Source organism: Geotrypetes seraphini, chromosome 1 (assembly GCF_902459505.1).
Source record: "Geotrypetes seraphini chromosome 1, aGeoSer1.1, whole genome shotgun sequence".
In the NCBI taxonomy this organism is placed as follows: domain Eukaryota; kingdom Metazoa; phylum Chordata; class Amphibia; order Gymnophiona; family Dermophiidae; genus Geotrypetes; species Geotrypetes seraphini.
Window position 1 is genome coordinate 285,398,376 of NC_047084.1, and position 22,024 is coordinate 285,420,399.

The following is a 22,024-nucleotide window of genomic DNA, read 5'->3' on the forward strand; positions in this document are numbered from 1 at the left end:
AGATTATACCCAGATATTTAATACCAAGAGTTGTGCTTGCCCCAGTATTGAATATATGATGTTAGTTCACTCATGGCCAGAAGCAGCTTACCAGCCATTTACTGCCATGGGCTGAATACAGTACACTCCATTTTAAACAATTACCTGCATGATCATGCTCCAGTCCCAATTTTTTTCCCCATTAATTTCAATGATGACTTTTGGTGCACCATCTACGAGAATCTTTTTGCAAATCGCATTGAAGTAAGATTTTGCGATCAAATCAAAATTTACTTAAACTTGAAACTTGAATCACATGCTCTGTTTAAATGCAATCTATTGATTGGCTCCATCGGCAACATCACTCTGCTTAGGTGCACAGTCTATCAATCAACCAGCCCACCCTGTGTCTTTTTGTGTGTCAAACACTGTTAATCCCTCAGGTGGAAAGGAAAGTGCAGGTGGCCAGCACCCTCCCTTATTCACCCCAGCCTGATGATATACAAATGCCAAGTAACCCAGTACATCACAACACTGGGAGCCAATGAGGGAGAGTGAGGAGAAAGCCAGGATGCCGCCGCCCCTCCCCCCCCCGGCAACCACAATGGCTCCCAGCTTCGTGATTACTGTCCATCAAAACAAGCATGAGGAGAATCAGAGTCTTACTCTCAACTATTTTTCTACAATTCAGTCATTGGTCCCAAAATAATTTTTGATTGAAACTCATCTTAAAATTCCTTCAATTTGGTTTTTGCCTAAAGTACACAAAGATTTGTATCAACCTCCAAGTAGACCCACTGTCTCCCCCCCCCTAAGAGTATCTATTTAGGAGCCATTATCTAAATTTGACTACCTTTAGAGACCCATGGTGATGCAAGTGAGATCATATAGTAAAGATCTCACTTGCATCACCATGGGCCAGATTAAAAAATATTTTTACAGTCTTGGTTTGTAATACTTCATTACTGGCACGTTTTACAGTGTACAAGCCTCAGGATTCTCTCATGGGTTTTTCATATCATTAGCAGAATTATTTCACTTTTGAGGATATGTTTTACTATAAGATACAGGGTGCTCCTTCTGTGGCTTTACTGTACATGGAGCATTTTGAAGAATAATTTATGTACACACTGTTATGAATTTTTGGATGATTTTTTTTTTTTTGGCTGGATTCTTTTGAAATGTTACCTGGGTTTCTAGCATATTTAGGGAAAGGGATTGGGACTTGTATACCGCCTTTTTGTAGTTTTACAACCACACTGAAAGTGGTTTACATACAGGTACTTCAAGTATTTTCCCCAAATAGGATTAAACAGAAATTGAAATTTACTATACAATGTAGTCAATCATTGATTTCATTTTTGGATTTACAGCTCTGGAAGAAGTATAGCTATGATTACTACTTCCCTCTATGGAAACCTACTGATCATAATTGAGAACATAAGAATAGCCATACTGGGTCAGATCAATAGTCCATCTAGACCAGTATCCTGTTTTCTTTTTTTTTCTGTTCTAATCTCTTGTATTATTTATTTATTTATTTATTTATTTATTTTAAATATCTTTATTCATTTTGAAGCCATAAGTAAGTGCAATATATAATACAATCATATTACACTATATAAGCACTTAAATACAATTAAAATTGTAATCTATGACAAGTAGATATATCACCCCACCCCATAATTATATTCAAAAAGTACACTTAAATTAAAAAATTAAAAAATATGTTCCCACCCACCCTGGATGTGTATGACCAAAGAGCAAACTCAACCATTACTCTTTGCAAAATTTTGTCAATGGCTCCCAAATCTTCAGAAACTTTTTGTAATGTTCCTGTTGTATAGCCATAATATGCTCCATTTTTAAAATGTGAAAAAGTGACTCCCACCAAAAGATATAGTTCAATCTATCCCAGTTTTTCCAATTCCTTAAAATAATCTGTATGGCAACCCCTGTCATAATAAAAATAAGTTTATTATTCTAAGATGATATTTGGCTTTTAGCTCTCATCATAGTGCCAAATAGCACAGTGTCATATGTTAGTGCCACTGGATTTTCCATTACTTTGTTTACCTGATCCCAAATGGAACTCCAAAATTGATGTATCAAGGGACAATAATATAATAAATGATCCAATGTCCCAGGTTCAAGATGACAGTGCCAGCATCTATTAGACTAACTGGAGTCCAACACGCTCTATGTAACAAGAAAAATCAACAGTGGCCACTTCAGATCACAAAGTACCTGGCAGAAACCCAAATAGTAGCACATTCTATGCTACCAACCCCAGGGCAAGCAGTGGCTTCCCTTATGTCTGTCTCAACAGACTATGGACTTCTCCTCCAGGAACTTGTCCAAACCTTTCTTAAATCATAAGAACATAAGAATAGCCTTACTGGGTCAGATCAAAGGTCCATAAAGCCCAGTACCCTGTTCTCACGGTGGCCAATCCAGGTCACTAGTACCTGGCCAAAACCTAAAGAGTAGCAGCATTCCATGGTACCGATCCAGTGCAAGCAGTGGCTTGCCCCATATCTTTCTCAATAACAGACTATGCACTTTTCTTCCAGGAAATTATCCAAACCCTTCTTAAAACCAGCTACTCTATCCGCTCTTACCACAACCTCTGGCAATGCATTCCAGAGCTTAACTATTTGCTGAGTGAAAAAAAAATATTCCCTTCTATTTGTTTTAAAGGTATGTCCATGTAACTTCATTTAGGTCTACTTTTACTAAGCCGCGATAGCGATTATAGCGCACGCTTAGCATGCACTAAATTGTCGCTTGTGCTAGATGCTAACGCCAGCATAGCGTGGGTTTAGCGCACACTAAAATTCTGTGTGCGCTAAAAACACTATCGCAGCTTAGTAAAAGGAGCCCTTAGTGTCCCTTAGTCTTTATAATTTTTGAAAAAGTAAAATATCAATTCACTTTTACCCATTCTACACCACTAAGGATTTTGCAGACCTCAATCACATCCCCCTTCAGCTGTCTCTTTTTCAAGCTGAAGAGCCCCAACCTCTTTAGTATTTCCTCACGAGAGGAGTTTATCATTTTGGTTGCTCTTCTTTGAACCTTTTCTGATTCTGCTAAATCTTTTTCTGAGATAAGTTGACCAGAATTGAACACAATACTAAAGGTAAGGTTGTATCATAGAACGCTAAAGAGGCATTATAATATTCTTGGTTTTATTTGTCATCCCTTTCTTACTAATTCCTAGCATCCTGTTTGTTTTATTGGCCACCCCTGCACATTGGGTGGAGGATTTCAGCATTATCGTTTATGAAGAAACCTAGATCTTTTTATTGGGTGATGACACTTAAGGTAGACCCTACCATCCAGTAACTATGATTTGGATTATTCTTCCCAATGTGCATCACTTTGCATTTGCCCACTTTAAATTTCATCTGTCATTTGGATGCCAAGTCTTCAAATTTCTTAAGGTCTTCCTGCACTTTTTCATGGTCCGCATGTATTTTAACAACTTTGAATATTCATCTATGCTGATTGAATTGAAAAATGAACTTGCAGAGCTATTGTTAGTAATTTGCAATTTTTCTTTAAAAACCAGATTAGAGAGAGGCCAACATGACGCCGATTTTTAAAAAGGGTTCCAGAGGTGATCTGGGAAATTATAGACCACCGAGTCTGACATTGGCTTACCCTATCTAGTCTCTCAGCAAGATTTCATCTGTCTGAAGACGGGGTTCTGAGGCTTTTTCCTCCTTGCTTTAGCATTTGCAGCTGGAGTGCTTCATTAGATGACATTTATTAAAGTGTTTAAGAATTGAATTGGTATAAATAGTGGAGCTCCCCAGAGGTCTGTGCTGGGACTGCTGCTTATTAATATATTTATCAATGATTTAGAAATGGGAATAACTAGTGAGATAATTAAATTTGCTGATGACACAAAGTTGTTCAATCACAAGAGGATTGTGAAAAATCACGAGGACCTTCTGAAACTGGAAGACTGGGCATCAAAATGCCACATGATGTTGAATGTGAGCAAGTGCAAAGTGATGCATGTGAGAAAGAGGAACCCGAACTATAGCTATGTGATTCTGGGTTTGTGTTAGGAGTCACTGCCCAGGAAAAGGATCTAGGTGTCATTGTTGAGGATACATTGAAACCCTCAGCTCAAAGTGCGGTGGCTGCTAAGTGCGGTCGGGATGGATATGGCAACGAAGGCAGAGGGGCTGGAATCGCTATGGGTCAAATTGCCGAGAAACAAGGGTGCAGACATAAAACTGGGGCTGTACTATCGCCCACCTGGTACGCCAGAAGGAGTCGGACACGACTTGGAAGCTGAACTGAGACAGGAATGCAGGACTGGAAGTATAACAGTGATGGCGGACTTCAACTATCCGGGGATAGACTGGAGTACGGGTCACTCCAACTGCACTAGGGAAACAGGATTTGTAGAAGCTGTGAGGGACTGCTTCATGGAGCAACTAGTCAAGGAACCGACGCGAGGGGGTGCTACTCTTGACCTCATCCTAAACGGATTAGGGGGGCCTGCAAGAGGGGTAGAAGTGGGAGGACCACTAGGCAACAGTGATCACAATGCGATCAGATTCACATTAGAAAGGGGGATACCCATAGTAAGGAGGACCGCAACAACTGCGCTCAACTTCAGGAAAGGGAACTATGTTGCTATGAGGGAAATGGTGGGGAGGAAGCTCAGAAACATCTTTAGGATGGAGACTGTAGGAAGCGCCTGGACCCTATTCAGGGACACCCTGCAGGAAGCACAAAGAATGTACGTCCCCAGTTTCAGGAAAGGCTGCAAGAACAAGCGGTCAAAGGACCCGGTTTGGATGTCAACTGAAGTAAAGAGGGCAATAAATGACAAAAAAGTATCCTTCCGGAGATGGAAAAAGGACCCAACGGAGGAAAATCACCAGGCGCACAGGAAATGCCAAAAGGAATGCCACCGAGAGGTTAGAAAAGCAAAAGGGGAATATGAAGAGGGGCTGGCCAGGGAGGCGAAAAACTTCAAGGCATTCTTCAGTTACGTAAAGGGGAAGCGACCAGCGAGAGAGGAGGTGGGGCCGTTGGACGATGGGGATAGGAAGGGAGTAATTAAGGAGGATAAAGAGGTAGCTGAGAGGTTGAACACGTTCTTCTCGTCGGTTTTCATGAGCGAAGACACATCTAATATACCGGACTCAGAGGAGCTCATGAGTGGGGAACAGGCCGAAAAATTGGAGCACATAGAGGTAAGTAAGGAGGATGTCCTCAAACAGATAGACAGGTTAAAATGCGGCAAATCACCGGGCCCGTACGGGATCCACCCAAGGGTTCTGAAGGAACTAAGACAAGAAATAGCGGGCACAATCCAGCATGTTTGCAACCTATCCTTGAAAACTGGAGAAGTACCAGAGGACTGGAAATTGGCAAATGTCACACCTATCTTCAAGAAGGGATCGAAGGGTGACCCCGGGAACTACAGGCCAGTGAGCCTGACTTCAATTATAGGGAAGATGGTGGAAGCTATGATCAAAGAAGGCATTTGCGAGCACATCGAGAGGAATGGCCTACTGAGAACAAGCCAGCACGGATTCTGTAAGGGAAGGTCGTGCCTAACAAACCTTCTGTACTTCTTTGAGGGAATAAGCAGTCGGGTAGACAATGGGGAACCCATATACATCATTTACCTTGATTTTCAAAAGGCTTTCGACAAGGTGCCACATGAAAGGCTACTTAGGAAGCTGTGGAACCACGGGGTGGGAGGGGATGTGCACAGATGGATCAAGCACTGGTTGTCAGGTAGACTGCATAGGATCGGAGTAAAGGGCCAATATTTTGACTGGCGGGGAGTCACGAGCGGTGTGCCACAGGGATCGGTGCTGGGGCCGTTACTCTTCAACATATTTATCAATGACCTGGAAAAGGAGGCAAAATGCGAAGTTATAAAATTTGCAGACGATACCAAACTGTGCGGCAGAGTTAGGTCCAGGGAGGAGTGTGAGGACCTGCAAAGGGACCTGGACAAGCTGGAAGACTGGGCAAACAAATGGCAAATGCGCTTCAACGTGGACAAATGCAAGGTCATGCATATAGGGAAAAAGAACCCGTTGTTCAACTACAAATTGGGGGGGGCATTGTTGGGAGACAGCAGACTTGAGAGAGACTTGGGTGTGCTGGTGGATGCATCACTGAAGCCTTCTGCACAGTGCGCAGCAGCCTCGAAAAAAGCCAACAGGATGCTGGGCATCATAAAGAGGGGCATAACAACCAGGACGCGGGAAGTCATCATGCCATTGTATCGAGCGATGGTGCGTCCACATCTGGAATACTGCGTTCAGTATTGGTCGCCGAACCTCAAGAAGGACATGGCGGTACTTGAGAGAGTCCAAAGGAGAACAACGAAACTGGTAAGAGGGCTGGAACACTGCCCATACGCCGAGAGGTTGGATAGGCTGGGGCTCTTCTCTCTGGAAAAGAGGCGGCTCAGGGGAGATATGATAGAGACCTTCAAGATCATGAGGGGCATAGAGAGGGTGGATAGGGACAGATTATTCAGACTGAGGGGGACAACAGGTACGAGGGGGCATTCGGAGAAACTGAAAGGAGATAGGTTCAAAACAAATGCAAGGAAGTTTTTCTTCACCCAAAGGGTCGTGGACACTTGGAATGCGCTACCGGAGGAAGTGATCAGGCAGAGTACGGTACAGGGATTCAAACAGGGATTGGACGGATTCCTGAGGGATAAAGGGATCGTGGGATACTGAGAGAGGTGCTGGGATGTAACACAAGTATAGAAAGCTAACCAGGTAATAAGTATAGAAAGCCAACCAGGTCGTGCATGTGCAAGACCGGAGGGTTAGGACTTTGATAGGAAGATAGGACTTCAATGAGAAACCAAGGTGGCAAGGGGGCCCCTTCTGGTGATGCGGACTGCTGGGCAGGATGGACCTATGGTCTGACCCGGCGGAGGCACTGCTTATGTTCTTATGTTCTTAGGAATTATCAGGAAAGGAATAGAAAACAGAGATAATGTTATAATGCCCTTGTATCGCTCTATGGTACGGCCGCGCCTCAAATACTGTGTGCTGTTCTGGTCGCCATATCTCAAAAAAGATATAGCGGAATTAGAAAAGGAACAGAGAAAGGAGACAAAAATGATAAAAGGGATGGAACAACTTCCCTATGAGGAAAGGTTAAAGTGGCTAGGGCTCTTCAGCTTGGAAAAGACCCGGCTCAGAGATGATATGATAGAGGTCTATAAAATAATGAGTGGAGTGGAAACAGTAGATGTTAATCACTTGTTCACTCTTTCCAAAAATACTAGGACTAGGGGACATCCGATGAAGCTAAAGTAGTAGATTTAAAACAAACTAGAGAAAATATTTCTTCACACAACATATAATTAAACTCTGGAATTCATTGTCAGAGAAATGTGGTGAAATCAGTTAGCTTAGCATGGTTTTAAAAAGGTTTGGACAATTTCCTAAAAGAGAAGACCATAAGCCATTATTGAGATGGCTTGGGGAAATTCACTGCTTATTCCTAGGATAAGCAGCATAGAATCTTTTTTGCTACTTGGGATCTATCTAGGTGCTTGAGACCTGGGTTGGCCACTGTTGAAAACAAGATTCTGGGCTTGATGGACCTTTGGTCTATCCCAGTATGGCAATTCTTATGTTTATGTTTCTGAATTCACTCAGAGAATGGCTAGTGGGAATACCACATGTCAAGTGGTATAATTTCTTAAGATGTTTTGGCATCTTTTGTCCTCACAAGAGTCACAACAGACTTTTTTCCTAAGTTTTCAATGATTACATATCAAAAAGGAAGGAATTTATGCCAACTATTGACCAAGGCATAATGAAGAAGTTGAAAACACGGATGCATGGACATCCACCCTGCTCTCACTTCTCTTGGTAGGACTCTACAATCATTGGATTGCACAGGTACATTAGGTACAGTGTGAGCCCACCAGGACAGACAGGGAAAAATGCTTAAGTACCTGAATGTAAAATCACTTAGGCTATAAGAGGTATATAAATACTAAATAAAATTGGTTTGCAATGTTCCCCTCCCTCATAGAATTTTCAGATTACAGATAAATTCAATTAGGGATGTACCGAATATACTTGTTTAATTTGATTTAGCCCTGAATAGTGCTCCTAATAAATTATTCATATTCAACCAAATAATGATTTAGGGCTCCTTTTACTAAGCTGCGCTAGCGGTTTTAGCACGCGCTAGACACCAACGCCTCCATTGAGCTGGCGTTAGTTTTTCCACATAGTGCGGGGGTTAGCGCGCGATAATCTGCAGCATGTGCTAAAAACACCAACGCAGCTTAGTAAAAGGAGCCCTTAAATTCAAACAGAAATAATCCAGGACTCTATTGTGCTAAATCCTACTGACAAACATTTGCCCCCTCTTTTACCAATGCATAATGTGGGTTTTTGCACCGGCAGTAGCAGTAACTGCTCCGACGCTCATAGAATTCCTATGAGCATCGGAGTAGTTACCGCTGCTGCCAGCACTAAAACCAGCACTATGTGTTGGTAAACGAGAGGGTTGGTCTCTGATTTCACAATGTTTCTTTTATTATTTGTTATATTAAAGCTCGATACCCTGTATTCATATTCAGCTGAATCATATTCATTATTTGTATTTGGCTCAATAGTAAAATATGCTATTCCATAAAGCTCTAAATTCATTATGAACTGTGAATTGGCATTTATTATATTTCCCTTCGCTCTGATCTGTGGTTTAACGATCATAAGAACATAATATTTACTGGTAATCTCACGGATGTTGGCAGCCCGCCTGATGACTCAGATGGAGAATTATTGATACGATCTCCCCAAGGATTCAGGATGGGAATTATAGGCAGCGTTTATTTAGCCTGCCATGAACAGTTTTGATTACATAGACTTCATACAGTTTGACCTACTGGGAACATTGAATGGTAATCTGTTATCTGATTGGATGGCCATGTCACATGTTTGTGATTTGATTAAATACAAAAACTTTCAGAGGAGATCACCAAACTCAAACCTATGTTTTATTTCTTTATTCCAAACTGAGTGGAGTTTGAAATATTTTACTGAAGAAATTTGAATATTTGATAGCATGAGTAAAAAAGTGATTTTTTTTTTTAAATTTCTCATGTATATTATTTTTGATGCAAGTGAATTTCCTTTGAGAGTGTCATACCCTGAAACTCCTTTGAGAGTGTCATGAACTTGGGGCTTGAAACATAATTGCATCAGTGCTTGTTGCTGAAAGCTCTCAAGTTAAGTAGCGAATAAAAAATAAAAAAAAATTATGAACCTGCACAATTGAATGACATGGTTGTTGGGAGCAACTGAATTGTGGGAAAATAGTTGAGTAAGAATGATTTTCCTCATGCCCACTCTGATGGTCTTTTTATCTGCTATAATTTTAATTCATATACCGTAATACTTATACTATATACTGTAATATATAACCAAAATCCCATCCCCTTTAATAAAATAGGCACCTTTCAGACTTCTCATATAAGCAACCTGTTATAAAATCAGGTGGTTCATGTAGTTTTTTTACCTATTAATGTTCATTTATGATTTTGTTCTTCTTTTTAAGTAAGCATCCAAGATGTACCTACATGCTAATGCCAAATGCAGCAAGACAGAGAAATAATGGACTATGTTTGATGCAAACTGTGAGCTAGAAAGAAACCACTGCCATCATCTTTCTAAACAGCATCTAAGAACATAAGAACATAAGCAATGCCTCTGCTGGGTCAGACCTAAGGTCCATCGTGCCCAGCAGTCCGCTCACGTGGCGGCCCAACAGGTCCAGGACCTGTGTAGTAATCCTCTAACTATACCCCTCTATCCCTTTTTCCAGTAGGAAATTGTCCAATCCTTTCTTGAACCCCAGTACCGTGCTCTGCCCTAGGAAATATACAATCATTTCTGTTTTATTCTGCACTCTACTTAGGGTAAGGGTGCCTTACTATAGTGGATGCTGTGGATGGGCAGACTGGATGGGCCACTTGGCCTTTATCTGCTGTCATGTTTCTACAAGAAGTAGGACAAAATTAAAAATGATACATACAGAGGAAACAGAAAAATGGTCAAAGATAAGGGCTAAGGAGTTAGGACTTGCAATGCAGAAGCGATAAAATTCTATTTACATGAAAAGGGAAGAGGTTACTGTTTTGGATTTCAGAATAGGGAGAGGGAGTTTATTCTAAAAAGAGGGACTTATCAGTGAAAAACACATGGAATTCCTCCCCCCCTTTTGCATTGTGGAGGATGCAAAGTAAATTCAGAGTATGGGAGAAAAGAATAGGCTTACAACACTGATTAAAAACAAAAATAAGGAGGAAGGGGATGGATCTTTTGTATACTTACACATGTATATATGTCTGAGCTAAAACAAATCGTCACTCGTCTTCAGTGACGATTTGTGTCCCAACTCCTGTGTATACAAAACTTGTGTTTTGCACAATGGTATTCGCCGAGGTCTTGGAAGATACATAGGGGATGTGTGTGAAAAAAGTAGTATTGAATAACCTACCCTCTATAACAGGGGTGCCCAACGCGTCGATCGCGATCGACAGGTCGTTCGCTCAGGCGACCCCAGTCGATCGCACAGCAGGTTCCCTTCTTCCCTTCTCTTTTTTTCCCCTCCTGACTGGCCCGCCTCTTAAAGAACGCTGGCCAATCAGAGTGCTGGAAGGGCGGGGTGAAGGTCGGTGGGGGACGGAGCTCAGCGCATCACAAGAAATAGAAGCGCCTGTAATGATTGAGGTAAGAGCGAGACCTAATGCTGCCCGATATACAATTTTAAAAACCCCAAAATCGGCCTCCCAATCAGTGGCGTACCGAGGTGGGGCGGTCCGCCCCCGCCCTGGGTTCACGGTTTGGAGGGATGCACAGCCGTCCGGGTCCTCCTGCCCTTCCTTTCCACCGGTCTGCGCACGGGGCTCGCACCCACCGCCCAAATGCTGCTGTTGGTTATCGCGAGACTCGCGGGAGTTGACGGCACCATTCGAGCATCGGCGCGGAACCAGGCAGGCGCAAGCCCCGAGCGCGGACCGGGGGAAAAGAAAGGCAGGATGACCCGGACCTGGCCGGCTGTGCACCCCTCCAAGCCGTGCACCCGGGCGGATCGTCCCCCTTCTAAATCCATTGTACTTGTCTTTTATTCAGTTCCACTAATGAGCATTGTGACAGGCAGTTCTTATGGGGCAGTTCTTGGAAGTATTTCTTTGTTTTTCTGTGCCTAAGTATTCTATTAATTTAACTTCCTTATTCCTGTGGGGATCTCCAAAGGGGACGAATGGGAGACGGCCGGTGGCAGGTGGTACTTTAGCAATTCTTACAGGTTGCCATAGGCCTCAGGAGCTGTCTTCCCTCTGCCGTGGTCCTGCCCCTCCTCTAATTCAGAGACAGGCTTGGGGCAGAGGGAAGACAGCTCCTGAGGCCTATGGCAACCTGTAAGGATCGCTAAAGTACCAGCGATCCTCTCTGCAGACTGCTCCCTGCTGGAATTAGGTAAATGGATGTGGGGAGGGTAGGCCTTCGGGGGGGGGGGGGGGGGAGTGCAGTCCTTCAAGGGGTAGTGCAGGCCTTCAGGGGGGGAGTCAACCTTTGAGGGGGAATGTGCAGACCTTCAGGGGGGGTCAGGCCTTCGGGGGAGGGGGGCTGTATAATAAAAAAATATTTGAACATAAATACAAAGTACACTCGCTGTGTATATATATATGTGTGTATATATATATATATATATATATATATATATATATATATATATATATATATATATATATATATAAATAAATAAATAAATAAATAAATAAATAAATATATATATATATATATGTTTAGCATTTTTATTGTTGGTAGATCATTTTGACTTGGTCATTTTAAAAGTAGCTCGCAAGCCCAAAAAGTGTGGGCACCCCTGCTCTATAACACTACTAGAACTGAGTGCTTGTAAAGATGTGAGCTAAAACAAGACAGAAAGTCAACCAGAGCAATAGTCCTTGGCCAGGAGCCATGGACCATAACCACTTCTAGAACCCATTACAAGTATCTGAAATCTGGCATCCATCAGAGGGTCATCCAGGAACTGAAAGGGACTATAGCTGAACTGCTTCAACTAGTAGCTAACCTGTCGATCAAATTGGGAAAGATTCCGGAGGACTGGAAGGTGGCGAATGTTACGCCGATCTTCAAAAAAGGTTCGAAGGGGGACCTGGGAAACTACAGACCGGTGAGTCTGACCTCAGTACCAGGAAAGATGGTAGAGGCACTGATAAAGGACCGCATCATTGATCACCTTGACAGACATGGGCTGATGAGGACCACCAGCACGGTTTCAGCAAAGACAGATCTTGTTTGACGAACTTGCTGCACTTCTTTGAGGGAGTAAACAGACAGACAAGGGCGACAAGGTTCCACACGAATGACTACTTCGGAAAACTGGGAGCCATGGAATCGAGGGTGAAATACTCACGTGGATTAAAAACTGGCTGGAGCATAGGAAACAGAGAGTGGGGGTAAATGGATAATACTCAGACTGGAAGAGCGTCACCAGTGGAGTGCCGCAGGGCTCGGTGCTTGGACCCGTGCTCTTCAACATCTTTATAAACGATCTGGACACTGGTATGACGAGTGAGGTGATTAAATTTGAGGACAATATGAAGTTATTCAGAGTAGTGAAGACACAGGATTGCGAAGATCTGCAACGTGACATAATCAGGCTCGAGGAATGGGCATCAACATGGCAGATTAGGTTCAACGTGGATAAGTGTAAAGTGATGCATGTCGGTAACAAAAATCTCATGCACGAATACAGGATGTCCGGGGCAGTACTTGGACACCTCCCAGGAAAGAGACTTGGGAGTTCTGATCAACAAGTCGATGAAGCCGTCCATGCAAAGCGCAGCAGCGGCAAAAAGGGCAAACAGAATGCTAGGAATGATAAAGAAAGGGATCACAAGCAGATCGGAAAAGGTTATTATGCCGCTGTACCGGGCCATGGTGCGCCCTTACCTGGAGTACTGCATCCAGGACTGGTCGCCGTACATGAAGAAGGACTCGGAACTATTCGAAAGGGTCCAGAAAAGAGTGACTAAAATGGTTAAGGGGCTGGAGGAATTGCCGTATAGTGAGAGATTAGAGAAACTGGGCCTCTTCTCCCTCAAAAAGAGGAGATTGAGAGGAGACATAATCAAAACATTCAAGATACTGAAGGGAATAGACTTAGTAGATAAAGACAGATTGTTCACCCTCTCCAAGGAAGGGAGAACGAGAGGGCACTCTCTAAAGTTGAAAGGGGATAGATTCCGTACGAACGTAAGGAAGTTCTTCACCCAGAGAGTGGTAGAAAACTGGAACGCTCTTCCGGAGTCTGTCGTAGGGGGAAAACATCCTCCAGGGATTCAAGACAAAGTTGGACAAGTTCCTGCTAAACTGGAAAGTACGCAGGTGAGGCTGGGCTCATTTAGAGCACTGGTCTTTGACCTAGGGGCCACTGCATGAGCGGACTGCTGGGCACGATGGACCACTGGTCTGACCCAGCAGTGGCAATTCTTATGTAATTTTATAAAGCTATTTTAGCATGTATGTGACAATACAGGTCACCCTCCATATTTGAAGGATTTAGGGGCGCAGTCCTCTTGCGAATACAATAAATTTACAAATAGCTTTAGAGCCCCCCCAACCTTAATTCCCTGCTGTCATGTGCAGCAGCAACTCCAGCAGTGCCGGAGCAGCAAGTGCTGCCACCCCCTCACATACACATTCCTTCTCTCTATTACTTCTGCTTTCAGGCACAGAGCACAAGCCCGGTTGCTGAGGGAAGGACCCAGCAATCCTCTCCTTTCCCTGCAGCTCCCAAGCTGGCCTGCCCTCCGCTGGCTGACAGGCACAAACGCTCCACTATGGGACGAGCATTCAGCTTGGATTAGAGTGGTGAAAAGTCTGTTTCTTCAAATAGACTTTATACAGATACTCCCCAACCTTACTATGAGCACCGACATCTTACATCTACCCTGAAGAAATCAGGGAATAGGTAGAAACCAGAACTAATTCATGTGTAAAGGTCTGCTGAAGGGGAACTAGGCACATCCTAAAAAATAAAGTTACAGTATCTAAAAACAACACTCCCCCGCCTTTCCCATCCTGGTTTCTCTTTATGTTGGTGGTGAACCCTGGGCCTGGCACTTCCTGACTTTTCTCAGGTTTACTGAGAGACAGTCACCCATGGCAGGAAGAGGCTGATCAACCACCCAGACTCCTCCCAGCGACCTCTAAAGCGCTTCTACCCTGCACATAAGCAGTTCCAGGGGGAGAGTCGTGAATGTCGAATCCGCAAATATGGAGGGAGACATAAAATGTCTCTTATACACTATGAGGCTCATGTTCAAAAATCTGAAACATCCAAAAACAAGCCTATATCGGCACTTGGATATCCTAATAGCAGGGATGTCCAAGTGCCGATAATCAAAACCAACTTTCTGGATGTGCAGCAGCACTTCTAAGCTGCTGTGCATCTAGAACTCAAAGGGGCATGTTGGGAGGTGTGTTATGGGCGGGAATCAGGCGGGCTTAAACTTGGACATACTGCAGCGATAATCAAAGCTTTTCTAGAGGGAACTTAGATGCTGGCAGTTAGACCCATTTTAGTTGCACATAAGTGCCGCAAAGCTGCCCAAACTGACCAGATGACCACTGGAGAGATTAAGGCATGATCCCCCTTACTCCCCCAGTGGTCACTGACCCCCCTCACACTACCCCGAGATGGGGGAAAAACACTATATTGAGGGCTTGCCCCATCAGCTGAGTCAGTTTTGGGAATTCCTCCATCAGCTGAACTGGCAGGGAGATTCTTTTCTCCCTCCCTACCTCCCTCCTTCATAGGCACCGATCCCCCACTCCCCTCCACAGAGTCCCCCACACTACCCCCCCCTCTACCCAACATCCCTCGACATCCCCATCACCTGACACCCCCGACAGGACTTGTAACACACACAAACCCACATCACCCGACACCCCCGACAGTACTGGCAACACCCCCCAAATCACCCAACACCACAAACACTGGCAACACCCTCACACACATATATTGCATTTTAGAACTGGAAAATCAGATTACTAGTCCCTATCATTTATTATACATACTACCTGCCAAGGAAATTGACCTGCCATCAAAGATATAGAACTTATTAATACCTTCAGTCAAGTGGGCATGGAAACTGAGGCATAAAGGGTTCAAGGCACAACCTCATTATTCCTTTTATCTACCAATTGTGGGGAATGGAGGCTTTAGGCCATAGATGGAAGGTATCAGATTTCACAAATGGCAAGACAAGGGCAGTCTAAGGATACATTTGCCAGATAATGAATCAAAGGAGATACTTTCATTTGAGACATTAAGACCCTACTCCCCACTGTCCACTGCTCACCAACCTAGCCAGCAGATTAACCATCCCCCCCTAACTGTATCTCCATCCTGTTTGTCTGTCTTGTCTGTTTGATTGTAAGTTTTTTCAAGAAGAAAATGTCTCATTCATGACTCTACACAGCGCTGCGTACATCTGGTAGCACTCTAAAAATAATTAATAGTAGTAGTAGTAAAAATCAGAAATGAGTTAAGAAGTTAGATAACGCTATTCATATGTTCATCACTATGTAGCAGGGTTGCTAAGGCAGCAGCAGAGGGCAAGGGAATGAACAGATTTAGATAGAGTGGGACCACAGGAGGGGTAGATAAAGGACTTATAGGTGACTATTATCGGGGAATATTGTGCATCAATATCAATCCTCCCCACTACTGCTGCCCGATTCAGGAAAAAAAATTTCGATTCAATTCAGCCTATTGAATCGATTTTTCGATTTGATTTTCCCACCCAAGTGGGTGTTTTGTTGTTTTTTTTAAACATCCTGGTGGGTTTATTTTATAGCCTCTTCACCCCTTTGCCCTCTCCTACCCACACTGGCACTGTGGTGTAAACAAAATAAACAAAAAAGACTTTTCCTCTCGCTCTTAAATCCTAGCTCATGTTCGCAGTCTAATACCACCTCTGGCAGGATACACATTTCAAATCTGACATATTGTAATCAAAAAATAGAAAATAAATTTATTTTTTCTACCTTTTGTTGTCTGGTCATTATTAAAATCATTTTGGTCCCAGGCTCTGGTTGTCTTCTGATAACTCGCTTACCAGGGTCTCCTGCCCATTTGTCGTTTTCTTCTTCCTCCATGCTAACCATCCCTCTTCCATCTCTGTCGTTCCCTTCCGTTTCCCTTCCCTCCTCCGGAAGTCTAGCATCTTTTTTTCGCCTGCATCCTCAGATCCACCTTTTCTGAACTACCCTTTCATCCTTCATGTCTCCCTCTTTCCCCACCACCCCAAGGTCCACCATCTCTCCCTTTCTCTTCCCAACTACCCTTCTATCCAGTATCTCTATTTCCGCCTCTACACCATCCCTTGTGTCCAACTTCTCTCCCTTTCTGTTCCTTCCCTCCCTAAATCCCATTGTCCACTATATCTCTCCTTCTCCTCTGTTTTTAGACCCATTATTTCCTCCCCCTAAAGTTCGGCATATGCACGTCTCTTTGAACCCCCCTCCCTCCCTCCGTGTACTCCTATACCAGGGCCCCCTCGCCCGAAGGCCTGTCCCCCCCTGAAGGCCTGTCCCCCAAAGGCCTACACTACCCCCCAAAGGCCTGTACCACCACCCCTGAAGGCCTGTCCCCCTCAAAGGACTGCACCTTCCTGAAGGCCTGTACCACCACCCCGAAGGCCTGTACCTCTTCCTGAAGGACTGTTCCCCCCGGAAGGCCTGCGTGTTCCTCCCTGACCTCCCGCACATCCATTTACCTAATGCCAGCAGTGGATCAGCCTGCAGAGGATCGCCGTTTCTTTAGCGATCCTTGCAGGTTTCCATAGGCCTCAGGAACTGTCGTCCCTCTGCCGAGGTCCCGCTCCTCTTCTGACGTCAAAGGCAGGATCACGGCAGAGGGAAGACAGCTCCTGAAGCCTATGGCAACCTCCAAGGATTGCTAAAGTACTGGCGATCCTCTCTGCAGGCTGCGCGGGAGGCCATAGGGGAAGCTGGACACCGCAGCACTTCCCGACTGACCCTCCCCCGTCGCCCTCTAAAGCAGGAGCGGCAGTAGCCGGCCAGCAAGAGGCAGCGTTGCCAATCCTGCTTTCGGGGGCAAGGGGGTAAGGTCAGTCACCGAATTGGGAGGCTGATTTTTTTTGTTTTTGAATCGATGAATCGATTTGAATCGTGAATCGGGCAGCACTACTCCCATCAGAAAACCATATACCTTGTTTCCCTGAAAATAAGACCTACCCTGAAAATAAGCCCTAGCATGATTTTCAGGGTAAGTCTTAATATAAGCCCTACCCCTGAAAATAAGCCCTAGTTGCTGGAGACAGCAGCGCTCCCCCAGCAACCCTTCCATCTCTTCCACCCATCCGAACCCCAACCGCGTGACCAAGATACAGCACCTTATAACAAATTGCATCGTTGGCAGCACAGGCCCCATCGTGGCTTTCTCACATCCGGGCGTTCCTCTGCCACGTTGCTGATGATGTCATCAGGGGGGGGAATGAGAGGGATTAAAAATAGCTCCACAGGGGGATGGGAGGGAAAGAAGCTGCAAGGGTTCTGCTGCACAGGAGGATGGGAGGGAGGAGGGCGGGATAGAAAGAAACCGCACAAGGAGATAGGTACGAGGGGGAGGAAAAATGCTGCACATGTGGGGGATTGAAAGGAAATAGGAAGAATTAGGGTGGAGGAGAGGAAGGGAGAGATAATCATTGTATATGAAAAAATAAGATCGCCCCAAAAATAAGACCTAGTGCCTTTTTGGGGCCCAAAATTAATATAAGCCAGTGTCTTATTTTTGGGAAAACACAGTAGAAATGGGTGCAGGTGACTAGAGAGGAGTATGCAGAAATAGAATGTTGAGAAGGGATTCAAGGAGGAGACACATTGGTAAATAGTGCACAACTTAAAAGCGGTGTATTATAAAATACTGCATTCTGTATGGGCCCATAAAGTTTGGCTGGAGATTGCAGAGGTATGTATAGAGTGTGTTAGTGTAAAAGGCATAGTCTCTGTACATTATCTGTAGAAATGTCCAAAGATCCAGCAATACTGTGAGGAATTGGCCAAATGCATACGATAGGTTAGTCAATATCCAGAACTTTAGAGCTGTGCATACTGGATATCACAGATGAACTGGAACTAAAATCACCTGCACAGCATTTGTTTGTAGGTACAGTTTGTGTTTTATCCAAGAAATGTATGTTGCTCCTTTGAATACAACCAGAGATGCCCACATCTACTTGTACTGCCAGATTGGGTTTTAAGAAAATGTTGAAGACACAATTGTTTGTAGGTGCCTTTTTGAACTGAGATCTTACATAAAGTAAGTACCTGCTAATATATTACCTGATTAATGATCAAATTTTATGGTATAGTTTGTCTAACATTTATGATTGTGAATATGCAAACTGTATACACGGTATATACATTTTTAAATAAATACTTGAATGAACTGCTGCGGAGAAAGCAACTGACAATGATGAGGGTGGGAGAGAAGGTGAAAAAGTGATTTCTGGCTGTGTGGGAACCTCTTTAGGCTCTGATTAAATTACTTTGAAACATTTTCCTTAACATGTTAAAGTTTAATTTAGGAGAGGAAGGAGGATCTGGGTGGGAGTGAGGAGATAAAAATTCACATAAAAATTGTATGCGTCAATATGTGGGTGGATGTTTATATTTATTTTCAAATATTTGAAAGCTATAATGTTGCATTGTATTGGGTTCTTAATAAAAATGATTTTCACATGGAATAAATTCAGTCAAAAATGCTAATATTTTTATTAATTTATCTCAAGTCAAAATGGATGTAAACTGTTCACATATAATGGAAAAAACAAGATAAAACATTCCCAGTCAAAATACTTCCTAATTACATGCTTTAACATGTGCTATGGAATTATACTACGTGCCCTGCAATTCAAATGGCAGATTTAAACATCTAAATGCATAGCAATGTCTCTAGGAAAAGGCTTCTTAAAGTTGTATGTTTGATTATATACAGGAATAGCCTATTTGAAAAGGTGACAAAACATCCATTTAATCCAGATATCAACTTTAGACATCAGTCATATAACTATTTGAAAATCTGATCTGCAACCAATTATACAAAGTGATGCCAAATATTTTAAAGGAACTGTCCTTTTAAAAATATTTCTGTATGCTAAAACATTAAATAAACATTAGATGGCCAGCTGACACATTATCACAGTGAAATTTTAAAATTTTGACATACTGGATATAAGGGGTCTGTATACAATACAGTACTAAAGCATGCCAACAGCATATGAACAAGGAATGTAACTTACTGTATATGCTATCTTATAGGGCAGGAAATGAGTACGTTACAGGTGAAGAATGGTATGGATTGCCTATTGCAGCTGGAACACTGTATTTTACCATGTGCTGTAACCTGTATAGTTAACACAAGTATACTTACTGCCTCCTAAGCAGAGGGTGGTAAAGGCATTACTGTTAATTGCAAAATACACTTACTCTCAGCTTCTATAAACTTGCATGTCCAAATTTATAAGTTTAAAGAATAAATACAGTTGCACAGCCAACTTAATTGACTTAATTGGATTTAACAGTTATCATCTCACAGTAATGTTAACTGGCACTAATTGGAACCAATTAGCATTTGTCCTTATTTCCTTTTCCAGAGGGCGCCACTAGGACTACCAAGCCCGGATGACTCACCCTAGCATGGGGCACAGGGGAAACATGTACAACAGCCCCTTCTCCGGCCACGGTTGAACCGTGTCCAATCCCATGCTTCTAGGCTCGTATCTTTGGCTGTAAAAGCCATCAGATCCATCTGTGAACACCCCCACCGCCGAACTATGGAAGTGAGAACCTGGGGGGGCCAGAGACCATTTTACTGGGTCGAGAGTCTGACTGAGAAAGTTGGCCTACACATTTTCCACTCGTGCAACATGCACGGCCGAGTGCATACAAATAAGCTTCTGCCAACCAAAAGATGAGTTAAGCTTCTAAGCGTAAGGCAGTGGTCTCAAACTCGCAGCCCAGGGGCCACATGCGGCCCGCCAGGTACTATTTTGCGGCCCACGGTCTCTACTAGTGCTGTCTGCTCTTTGCAGCGTCCTCCGGCTACCCCCTGGCCTCCCGCTCTTACCTTCAGCTAATTACCGCAGCCTGCAGAGAGGATTGCCAATGCTGTAGTAATCCTTGCAGGCTGCCATCGTCCTCAGCAACACGTTCACTCTGCCACGATCCTGCCCCTGACGTCAGAGGAGGGTTGGGACCACGGCAGAGGGAATGTGCTGTGGAGGCCGATGGCAGTCTGCAAGGAACACTACAGCACCGGTGATCCTCTCTGCAGACTGTGGAGGAGGAGGAGTGTGTGGCGTGGTGGTTAAAGCTACAGCCTCAGCACCCTGGGGTTCTGGGTTCAAACCCCGCGCTGCTCCTTGTGACCCTAGAAAAGTCACTCAGTCCTCCATAGCCCCAGGTACGTTAGATAGACTGTGAGCCTGCCGGGACAGATAGGGATAATGCTTGAGTACCCGATTGTAAAACCGCTTAGAAAACCTTGATAGGCGGTATATAAAATTCTTAATAAAACATAAAACATGGTAATTAGCTGAAACTAAGACCGGGAGGCCAGGGGGGAAGCTGGGGGGGAACATGCAGGCCTTCAGGGGGAGGGGGGTTGAGAAGATTTATAAAACTATAAAGAGTTTTACCTTATGCAAAATTGCCATTTCTTTAATAAGACATTAACTATTTTTTCTGCGGCCCTCCAAGTACTTACAAATCTAAAATGTGGCCCTGCAAAGGGTTTGAGTTTGAGACCACTGGCGTAAGGGGTGCTTCTGGTGCCTCCTTCCCTGTAGACGTAGGCTATTGCTGTTGATTTTTCCGAGAAGACTCTGACTGCTTTGCCTTCCAAAGACTTCTCCAGTGCCTGAAGCGCTAGTCAAACGAGTCTAAGTTCTAGTCAATTTATGAACCACTTATGCTGAGCCAGTGTCCAATGACCCTGAACTGGGGGTCCACTGCAATGACCTCCCCCCCAAACCATAAAATGTTGGAATCCTTCGGTCATTAGAATCTCCCAAGAACAAATTCAGAGAGGCATGCCCATTGAGAGGACAGCCGTCTGCAGCCACCACCGCAGACTAGTGCTGTCCAATTCAGGAAAAATTTTTTGATTCGATTCAGCCTATTGAATCAATTTTTTTATTTGATTTGATTTTCCTGCCCAATTGGGTGTTTTTTTCAAACATCCTGGTGGGTTTACTTTATAGCCTCTTCACACACTTTGCCCTCTCCTACCCACACTGGTACTGTGGTGTAAACAAAATAAACAAAAAATACTTCTTTCTCTGTTAAATCCTAGCTCATGTTCGCAGTCTAACACCAGCTCTGGCAGGATACACATTTCAAATCTGACATATTGTAATCACAAGGGTGTATGCGTGATATAGTGCAGTAAAAGATTGCTAATCATGTAGGATTATAAGAGGAATTAGACAAGATAAAATGAACCTACTGAAATGATGATAACGTGATCTTACAAATGTGGGATAACCTCAAAGGCTAGGTTAGCCTTTAGAAAGCTAACAAAAACTAAAAAAAAAAAGTGTAAGGCTGCATCAAAAAGGGAAACAAAAGTAAAAAATAACTAAAAAGTAAAAAATAGAAATAGATATATGGTGCAATAAAAGTAAAAATTAGGTGAGAAAACAGTGACTCAAAAAAGTGGAGCACCACGTACTACCACAAAGTGATAAAAGGAAGAGCCTCAAGCACAAGGGATTACCAAAATGAACCCAATTTAAACCAGATAAATGGAAAACCAATCATATAACTAAAAAATAAAATACCCTGACATTAAAACGTAATTATAGTATACAGCTTAGCATGGTTTAAAACAACAGTACTAATATAGCATAAAATATAAAATAAAATCTTATAAAAACATGTGTGCGGAACAA

At 43.5% G+C, this 22,024-nt stretch overlaps 1 long non-coding RNA gene across 1 annotated transcript in view; it reads right to left on the reverse strand.

Annotated features, from left to right (window-relative positions):
• LOC117364186 overlaps positions 1-22,024 on the reverse strand; it is a 104,840-nt gene that overhangs the window by 66,439 nt on the left and 16,377 nt on the right. The gene's annotated exons all lie outside the window — the stretch shown is intronic.